General features: G+C 38.3%; 1 pseudogene; it reads left to right on the top strand.

The window, feature by feature from the left end:
* Positions 1 to 845: 845 nt before the first annotated feature.
* The window catches only part of LOC110304166, a 10,903-nt pseudogene continuing 3,173 nt past the window's right edge, over positions 846 to 8,575 (top strand).

Genomic DNA, 8,575 nt, shown 5'->3' on the forward strand with positions numbered 1-8,575 from the left:
TCACTTGACTTTTCTATTCCCTGATTCTGTATCGAATCCTCCAGGCCCTGATCATCACTGGCCCCTCTACCTCAATGGCATTTCCCCCTTTTTTTTTTTTTAACCTGTGCTTGGGATTGAGCCCAGAGCCTTGTGCATGCTTGACAAGCTTTGCAAATTCCCCTCCTGAGTTACTCCAGCAAGGTATACTGACAATACATCTGTGATAAAATACTAGTAATTGTCTCTGGTTGGTAGTAACCTGAATAATGGCTACATTATCCCAGTCAGCCTAGCTGAGCTCTTGTATTATCCTTAAAAATGATACCTGAAGTAGGGACACACACCTTTAATTCCAGAACCTGGTTGAATGAGGCGGGGGAATTGGAAGTTTAAGGCAGCCTAGAATATGTCTCAATAAATAGATAAGAAGAAAGTGGAAATCAAAAGACAACTAGCAAAATGCAGTTCTCTTCTACTGTATGACTTGTGGGGATTGAACTCAGATCATCAGGCTTAGCAGCAAGTACCCATACATTCTGAACTATCTTGCCAGCCCTACCTTTACCTCTTAATCAATGAAGAACAATGCATGGACTTTGACAAAATTCATGACAATCTGAGTGGTTAAATGTAAAGTTAGATAACAGGGGAAAGATACAATTAGTAACAGAGAATTTACACATCGGCCCATGGTTTCTAGAAAAACAAAAGAATGGTGATTGGTGGAAAAATTCAAAAGTAGATGAGAAAGACCACCTCTAGCTAAGGAGGTCTGGGCATATTTGTCAGTCAATGCTGAAGATTTAGGCTTAAGCTCTTGTGGGGTCTCTAAGATTCTGCCTTAGACAACGGAAAAGACGAAAATGTTTTACAGCTCAGGTACTGGTGTGCAGCTGCCCAGCACCCAGAAAGGTAACGCTCACCCTTTATGCTTAGTTCTCACTGTGGCTTTCTGTGATTTTCATGTGGAGTGATGTGTATCCCCACGATCTTGAACAACATTCTGGGTGAATCTAAACTCTAACAGTGTATTTCCTGGCTTGAGAATGGACAGCGAGACCCTGTTTGCAGGTCTGCGTGACTGTGCTCCCCAGCCAGACTGCGGCTAACACATCCTCTGGGCAAAGGCTACCTTCATTTTAATACTGCACTGTCAGTACTTTCTGATTTGTCCTCCCACCACGTTCCCTCTTCCAAATCTCTCTTGCATAAATGATTTACTATTTATCCCTAAAGCCGAAGATTTTATGCCTTGTCTCTTCCGATAAGAGGATACTGTGGCTGCTTTCCTTTTGTGTTGTGGATGGTTTTTATTTGGTTAATTCACAGTTCAGCAGAGTAGCTAGTTCAGTGAAGAACAGGAAACGTAAAGGTTCAGCCACTGCCATGGCTAAGACAGTCAATCTTCCCCAGCCCATTATTACTACGACTCTCTTGAATTTGCTCTTCTAGCGTAAGTTAGCAAAGTGTGTTTCTTAAAATAGGCTTTTACATGTTCTTAGCTCTCCAAACTAAATGCATTAACGACAGGGCACTTAAGGTACTTAAGATTAAGTTAAGAATGGAAACTTTTAAGTCTTAAAGGATGGTTTTTTTTTTTTTTCATTTAAAAAAAAATGGAAGCAATTCTTTCTGGATGTACCCTCATGTAGGAATGCAGAGTTCTATATTTAAGATGGGATTATGAGATTTAAATTTTTCTCCAGTTTCTTTTTTTTAACTCTTTTTTATCATATTCTTTAAAATTTATAAAATATTGTAACAATAAAAATGAGTATTATAAAAGTTGTTTGATATAAAACAACAATAAACTGAACAGTCTTCTGTAGATGTTTGTCTACAGCAATACTAAAAATACATGTTTTTCTTAATATAAATTTTAAATAACTCCAAATATATCAACTGTATGATATTTTAAAATAATATATCATTATTAATTTTTAACATATATAATAGATAAAAACTTTTTGTTTGTTTGTTTGTTTGTTTTATTTTTAGTAGAGCTTAAAATCTTATCTCTTACTGTGGTACAAACACTAAATAAGAACAGGTTTTGGACATTGGAGTTCATTGTAATAAGGCTGTACTTGAATGTCCCTCACATCACCAAAGGATTTTACCTCCATAGTAGATAAGCTAAGAGTTGACAATTCTGCTGTGCCAAGGAATAAATTGTAGACACGATTTTTGGATACAGATTTCCTGCTATGGTCAAAGCTATTTGACTTGAGTGATTGTCATCATTCTCAGCCCACAGGGAACAGGTTACAGTCATTTAAGAAATGGTGTGTGTATTAAGATGGTCAATCCATGAAGTCACTCAACAACTGTTTCAATGAACAATGGTTCTGCTTGGTGGGTGGCACAGTCATTAGGTGAGGGTAAGATTCTGGTTCATTGGCTGTGATGATTTTAAAAAGCATTCATCTCAGAAAAGGAGTAACTTATAAAGTCCTCTTCTCAAAATTGATACAATAATTATAAATATCAAGCAAAGCCTTCAGTTTCACTCTGTGCTGTTCTTTTACAAGCCACCTCCCAAATTAATTGTCTACATTTCTTTTGGCTGTGTGAATAATTTTGAAATATATAAACTGTTCTGAAAACCATAGTATAGTGTAAAATCATCAAATAAATAACCCTACTAATAGAGAGGCTGAGATGGGAGAAGCATGATTTCAAGACCATTATGTAGCACACAGTAAGACACTATCATGTACAAACAAGCAGAAAGTGTATATGGTTTGTACAATATTGGACCTATTTCTCCCATTACCAAATTAGAGAGACCATGGGATGACAAATTTCTAGTTCCTCATATTTTTGAATTTTAATCCATTAGGATATGTTGGTAATATAAATTTTTATATTAAGGAAAAGTGATTGTTACTTTCTATTAATTTTCTAGTTAGAGGTGGAATTATGTTTGTGTGGGTTTGTTGAAAGATCACTTTCTTGCTTTTTCTAGGGTGTAGTTTCACTCCTTGTGTTGGTGTTTTCCATCTACTATCCTTTGTAGGGCTGGATTTGTGGAAAGATACTGTGTTAATTTGGTTTTGTCTTGGAATATCTTGTTTTCTCCATCTATGGTGATTGAGAGTTTTGCTGGGTATAGTAGCCTAGGCTGGCATTTGTGTTCTCTTAGGGTCTGTGTAACATCTACCCAGGATCTTCTAGTTTTCATAATCTCTGATGAGAAGTCTGGTGTAATTCTGATAGGCCTGCCTTTATATGTTACTTGACCTTTTTCTCTTACTGCTTTTAATATTCTGTCTTTATTTAGTGCATTTGTTGTTCTCATTATTATTTGTTGGGAGGATTTTCTTTTCTGGTCCAGTCTACTTGGAGTTCTGTGGGCTTCTTGTATGTTCATGGGCCTCTTTTTCTTTAGGTTAGGGAAGGTTTTGGTTTTTTTTTTTTTCTATAATTTTGTTGAAAATATTTACTGGTCCTTTAAGTTGGGAATCTTTACTCTCTTCTATACCTATTATCCTTAGGTTTGGTCTTCTCACTGTGTTCTGGATTTCCTGGATGTTTTGGGTTAGGAGCTTTTTGCTTTTTGCATTTTCTTTCTCTGTTGTGTCAATGTTTTCTATGATATCTTCTGAACCTGAGATTCTCTCTTCTATCTCTTGTCTTCTGTTGGTGATGCTTGTATCTATGACTCCTGATCTCTTTCCTAGGGTTTCTAACTCCAGGACTGTCTTCCTTTGTGATTTCTTTATTGTTTCTATTTCCATTTTTAGATCCTGGATGGTTTTGTTCCTTTCCTTCACCTGTTTGATTGTATTTTCCTGTAACTCTTTCAGGGAGTTTTGTGTTTCCTCTTTAAGGACTTCTAGCTGTTTACCTGTGTTCTCCTGTATTTCTTTAAGGGAGTTATTTATGTCCTTCTTAATGTCCTCTACCATCATCATGAGAAGTGATTTTAGATCTGAATCTTGCTTTTCCAGTGTGTTGGGGTATCTAGGACTTGCAATGGTGGGAGAATTGAGTTCTGATGATGCCAAGTAACCTTGGTTTCTGTTGCTTATGTTCTTATGCTTGCCTCCCACCATCTGGTTATCTCTAGTGCTACCTGCCCTGGTTATGTCTGACTGGAGCCTGTCCTTCCTGCAATCCTGGGTATGTCCAAGCGCCTGGGAGTCAAGCTGCCCTTTGGTCCTTGAGATCCTGGTATAACCAATCTTCTGGGATCCAGTGATCCTCTGATCCTGGGCATGTTAGAGCGCCTGTGAGTGGAGCTGCCTCTGGGTGTTGTGGAGCTGGCTGCGGAGTTTGTGCCCAAGGTCTGCTCAGGGTGCCGGCCAAGACAGACAGGAAGGAACCTGTGCGCTCCTGGTCTGGTGGAGTTCCTGCATGCCTGGGTCCCACTGGGTCCCACTGGGTCCAGTGTTGGAGACAGATGTTGTGTCCTTCTCACCTCTGATCCTCTGATCCTAGGTGCATTGGAGCACCTGGAAGTGGAGCTGCATCTGGGTGTTGTGGGGCTGGCTGTCTCCAGTTTCTTTTAAGGTGACACTTGGGATATTAAAGGGTCACACAAAAGGTATATGCTATAGTTCTTTGTTGCAGGAGTCAGTAGAGTAAGCCAAAGATACAAAACTAAAACAAAATAATCAACAAACTTACTAACTTAATCAACAAACTTTCTAAGTTTATTTACCCAGATAGTACCAAAGTGTTGTCCAAAAGCAATCTCTGTGGTCTCTTCCATGCCTCCTGTTGCAGAAGAGGCCTGACTCCTTGAAATGTATTTGTCTCTCATAACTCGAGTTCTCAAAGATCAGTCAGTGCTCTTAAGCACTGAGCCATCTTTCCAGCCCACGACTCCATTTTTGGGCTGTGTTCCAACAGTGATGCTTAGGTTTAGAGGGGGTTGGCACTTGGAAATGAATTAAGTATTAGCTACTTTTCTCATTGCTGTGGCCAAATACCTGACCCCACAAACAATACACAACAGCAACTCAACTCAGGACACAAAAGATTTATTTTGGCTGAGTGTTTAAGGGGTATAGTCTGTCATGGTGAGAAAGGAAAAAAACCAGCCCTCAGATACTTCAACAAAATCTAATAATAGATAAAAGAACACCTTGGAGAAACCCTGAGCAAGCCTCTTTTGCATGGCTCACATGAAAGATGTAAAAGGTCCTGGAGAATTTTGCCCCAGTAGAAACATTGTAATCCTAGGCCAAAAGAAACAGTATGAAAAGAAAAAGTCATCAGTTCTGAAGATCCACAAACAGGAAACAGACTAAAGTTGTAGAGTCACAAACATTCTTTTCCTTTCAATAAAACAGGCAAGAAAATACTGATTTTTACGAACCATGTGCTGCTGAGGGTAGTTCTCAGGCCTTGAAAGCTAACCGCATTTCCTCACTGCACCTCAATTCCACTCAGGCCTTAGAACTCTTTTTTTCTCTCTCTCTGTTTATCTTCTTCGATTTTGAACAGTAATGCCTGTAACTGTCCTAGCTTATTGCACCATTGTATTTTCAGAGCAAATAACTTGTTTTCTACTTTTCCAGGTCCACAGACAGAGAAAACATGTACTTTAATATGGATTGCAGCCAGAACCTAACTCAAATCTGGCTTAGATGACCTAGATTAAAAAGGGAATTAAGTGTAACTGGTAAGGGAAAGGTAATAAAACCTACAATTAAAATGTACACATTTGTAGTTCATTTCTATAATCCCAGCCCTTAGGAGGCAGAGGCAGGAAAATGTCCCAAGTTCAAGGTCAACCTAGACTACACACAGAGTTTCAGACCAGCCAGGGACACATAGTGAGACCCTGTCTCAGGAAATCTTCTCCTCTGATTAGAGAAGGGTCTTTTGTGCAGTGTGTAGTGGTTAGGGAAGAACACATAACTGGTCAAAGTACTGAAAATAAAGAACTCAGTGTTCAGCTCTGGGTGGGACATCTACTTCAACCTCTCTCCATCCATCCATTGAAGAGGACAGGCAGAAGGAATCTAAGAGCTGAGGAGGGGCACTGTGGAATGCAGTCAGTCCTCTGGACATGACATGACTGTTGCACACTGATGTTCACAGTTCACAGCACTTGTGGTTACCTGGACCAGATCAAGGCAGCACAAATGGTGGAGTAACTCTAACCCACTAAAGGGTCTGTTGCTGGTTGATGGCTGTTGAGAGTGGGAGATCTGCTCTCCTTTGGGGATGTGGTTGCTGGTAGGTTGCTTGGTTGGTCATAAGCCCTGGATGTTGCTAATTGAACTCAGAAGTTTATTAACAAGCAAAAGTAAAAATGAAAAGGAGAAGAGGACATTAATCTGAGAGGTGGATGGAGTTTGGGGCACTGGGGGGTGGAGAGTGAGAGTTACATATTAGTAGAGAGAAATGAACAATATACATTTCATAAACACATGAATCTTTTCAAAGAATAAGAAACACTGTTAAAATAATCACCTTTATATTCAATGAATTTTTGCACTTATTCAAAGCACTATATGTTAATATATAGTTATTTTATTTATATGTGGGTAGTAGTTAGTGTTAAATATTAGCATATATGCAAATCTAAAATTACCATCTTTTCAAAGTTTTCTTTTCTCTTCAGAATAAAAGTGAAGATCTCAATAATCTTTTTCTATAAAAAGACTTGCTATAAGCCTGAATTTTACTAACGATATTCTGTTCATTAATTAACATAAAGTAGCTTACATACAACTTTAGTCTAATTTAGACTAAAGGAGGCAAAATTAATCTAACAACATTATCCCACTTTATAGAAGAGAAAATAAATAATTATAGGAGGAACATGAAGGCCTCTCAATAGGAGACTCAACAATTAGTGATTGATCTGGAAGAAAGCACAAGTTGCTTGATCTGAGCTCCTGCTCTCTCTCTCTCTCTCTCTCTCTCTCTCTCTCTCTCTCTCTCTCTCTCTCTCTCTCTCTCTCTCTCTCTCTCTCTCTCTCTGCTTTCCAGGACAGAGTCTCACAAAGGGTTCTCCCAATGCTGATCTGAGGTTTAGGATCTCCCTGTCTCAGCATCCTGAATGCTGGATGGATTTAGATCACCAAGGACTTTGCCCCTTTCTCATTCCTTTTGCCTTTAACTGGGCCAACCTTATTGCTGCTCTGCCTCTTTATTGTTCCCCTATGTGTCTTTCCGTATTGCTGTAATACTATTTTATTCAATGTGACTTCTTCTCATTTCTACCTTACTACATACCATGCTACCCTTGTCTCTATTTCTCAAGAGTTATAGGGCAGCCATTTTTAGTGGGATCCTGCTGTACTTTCATGATAGACCCATTCTTCAGCAGTGGTTACTTATGCAGTCAGTACTCTAATCTTTGAGTAGAGCTGGAAATCATGGCTAAGCATGTGAGCTAAGGGCTGAGCTATGAAGCTCTACAACCTGTCAGTTAAGAAGGACTGGCATCTCAACCCTACTACAACCTACTCCCATCTGAACATGTTAAATATGTCAATGGAAATAATGTGGGTAACCAAAACAGTCAACTCATGGTCTAATCCCAGTCATCCAAGTTTCATTGCAGAACATAAGAAATATGAAAAGTTACAAAATTAAATGGCAATATGATTTCTCCAAAAACTACCAATTCTATATTAATGGATTCTAATAAAAGTGAATTAGGTGATATTCTGGACAAAGAATTCAGAAGAATGATTTTAAGAATATTCAATAAAATAAAAAAGATACAAATTCCAAAATTAATTAGTAAAAAGTAAATAAGTAGCTGAGTGAAATAGGGATGTCAATATAGGACATGAAAGATTAATTCAATAAATTCAAATACTGAGGAAAATCTAAATTGAAGTTTCTAGAAATGAAAACTATCAAACCAAAGCTCATTGAAAACCCTTATCAGTAGAACGGATCAAGTGGGAGGCAAACTATCCCAGCCTGAAGACAGAATAGATTAATTTTAGGATGTTCAGACAATAACAAAGATAAAATAATAGGGATTTACAAATAGAACATATGTAATCTATAAGTCATCATGAAAGGACCAGATATGTGATTTATGAAAGTCTTATCAAATACAATAAAATTGAAATAGTATCTTGAATTCTTATCTGATTAAAACAGGGAATTAAAAGCAAATAACAGAATGGCAAAATGTCTCAGCAGGTAAAGACACCATCGCCAAACCTGACAACCTGAACTTGTACCCCAGGATCTACATGGTGGAGGGGGAGTACTGAGTCTTGCAAGTAGTCTAGCCATACAGATGCCATGGAAGGCATACTCACACACATGCACACACATGCACATATACACACTCACTCACACACATGCATATACACACACATGCACACACATGCATACACACAATGCACTCACACAATACACAGACACAATGCACTCACACAATATGCACACATGCATACACGCTCATGCACATATATACAGTTGCACATATAGTTACACTCATGCACACACATGCATNCACACATATGCACATTCAGACACTCGCGCACACACACACACAAGTATACACATACACTAACACACATGTACATACATGTATACATACACTCACACATGCACATACACACATACATATTGACAAAAATGTAATTACATTTTTTCTTTTTTC

The sequence above is a fragment of the Mus caroli genome, chromosome 11, assembly GCF_900094665.2.
Source record: "Mus caroli chromosome 11, CAROLI_EIJ_v1.1, whole genome shotgun sequence".
NCBI classification, from domain to species: domain Eukaryota; kingdom Metazoa; phylum Chordata; class Mammalia; order Rodentia; family Muridae; genus Mus; species Mus caroli.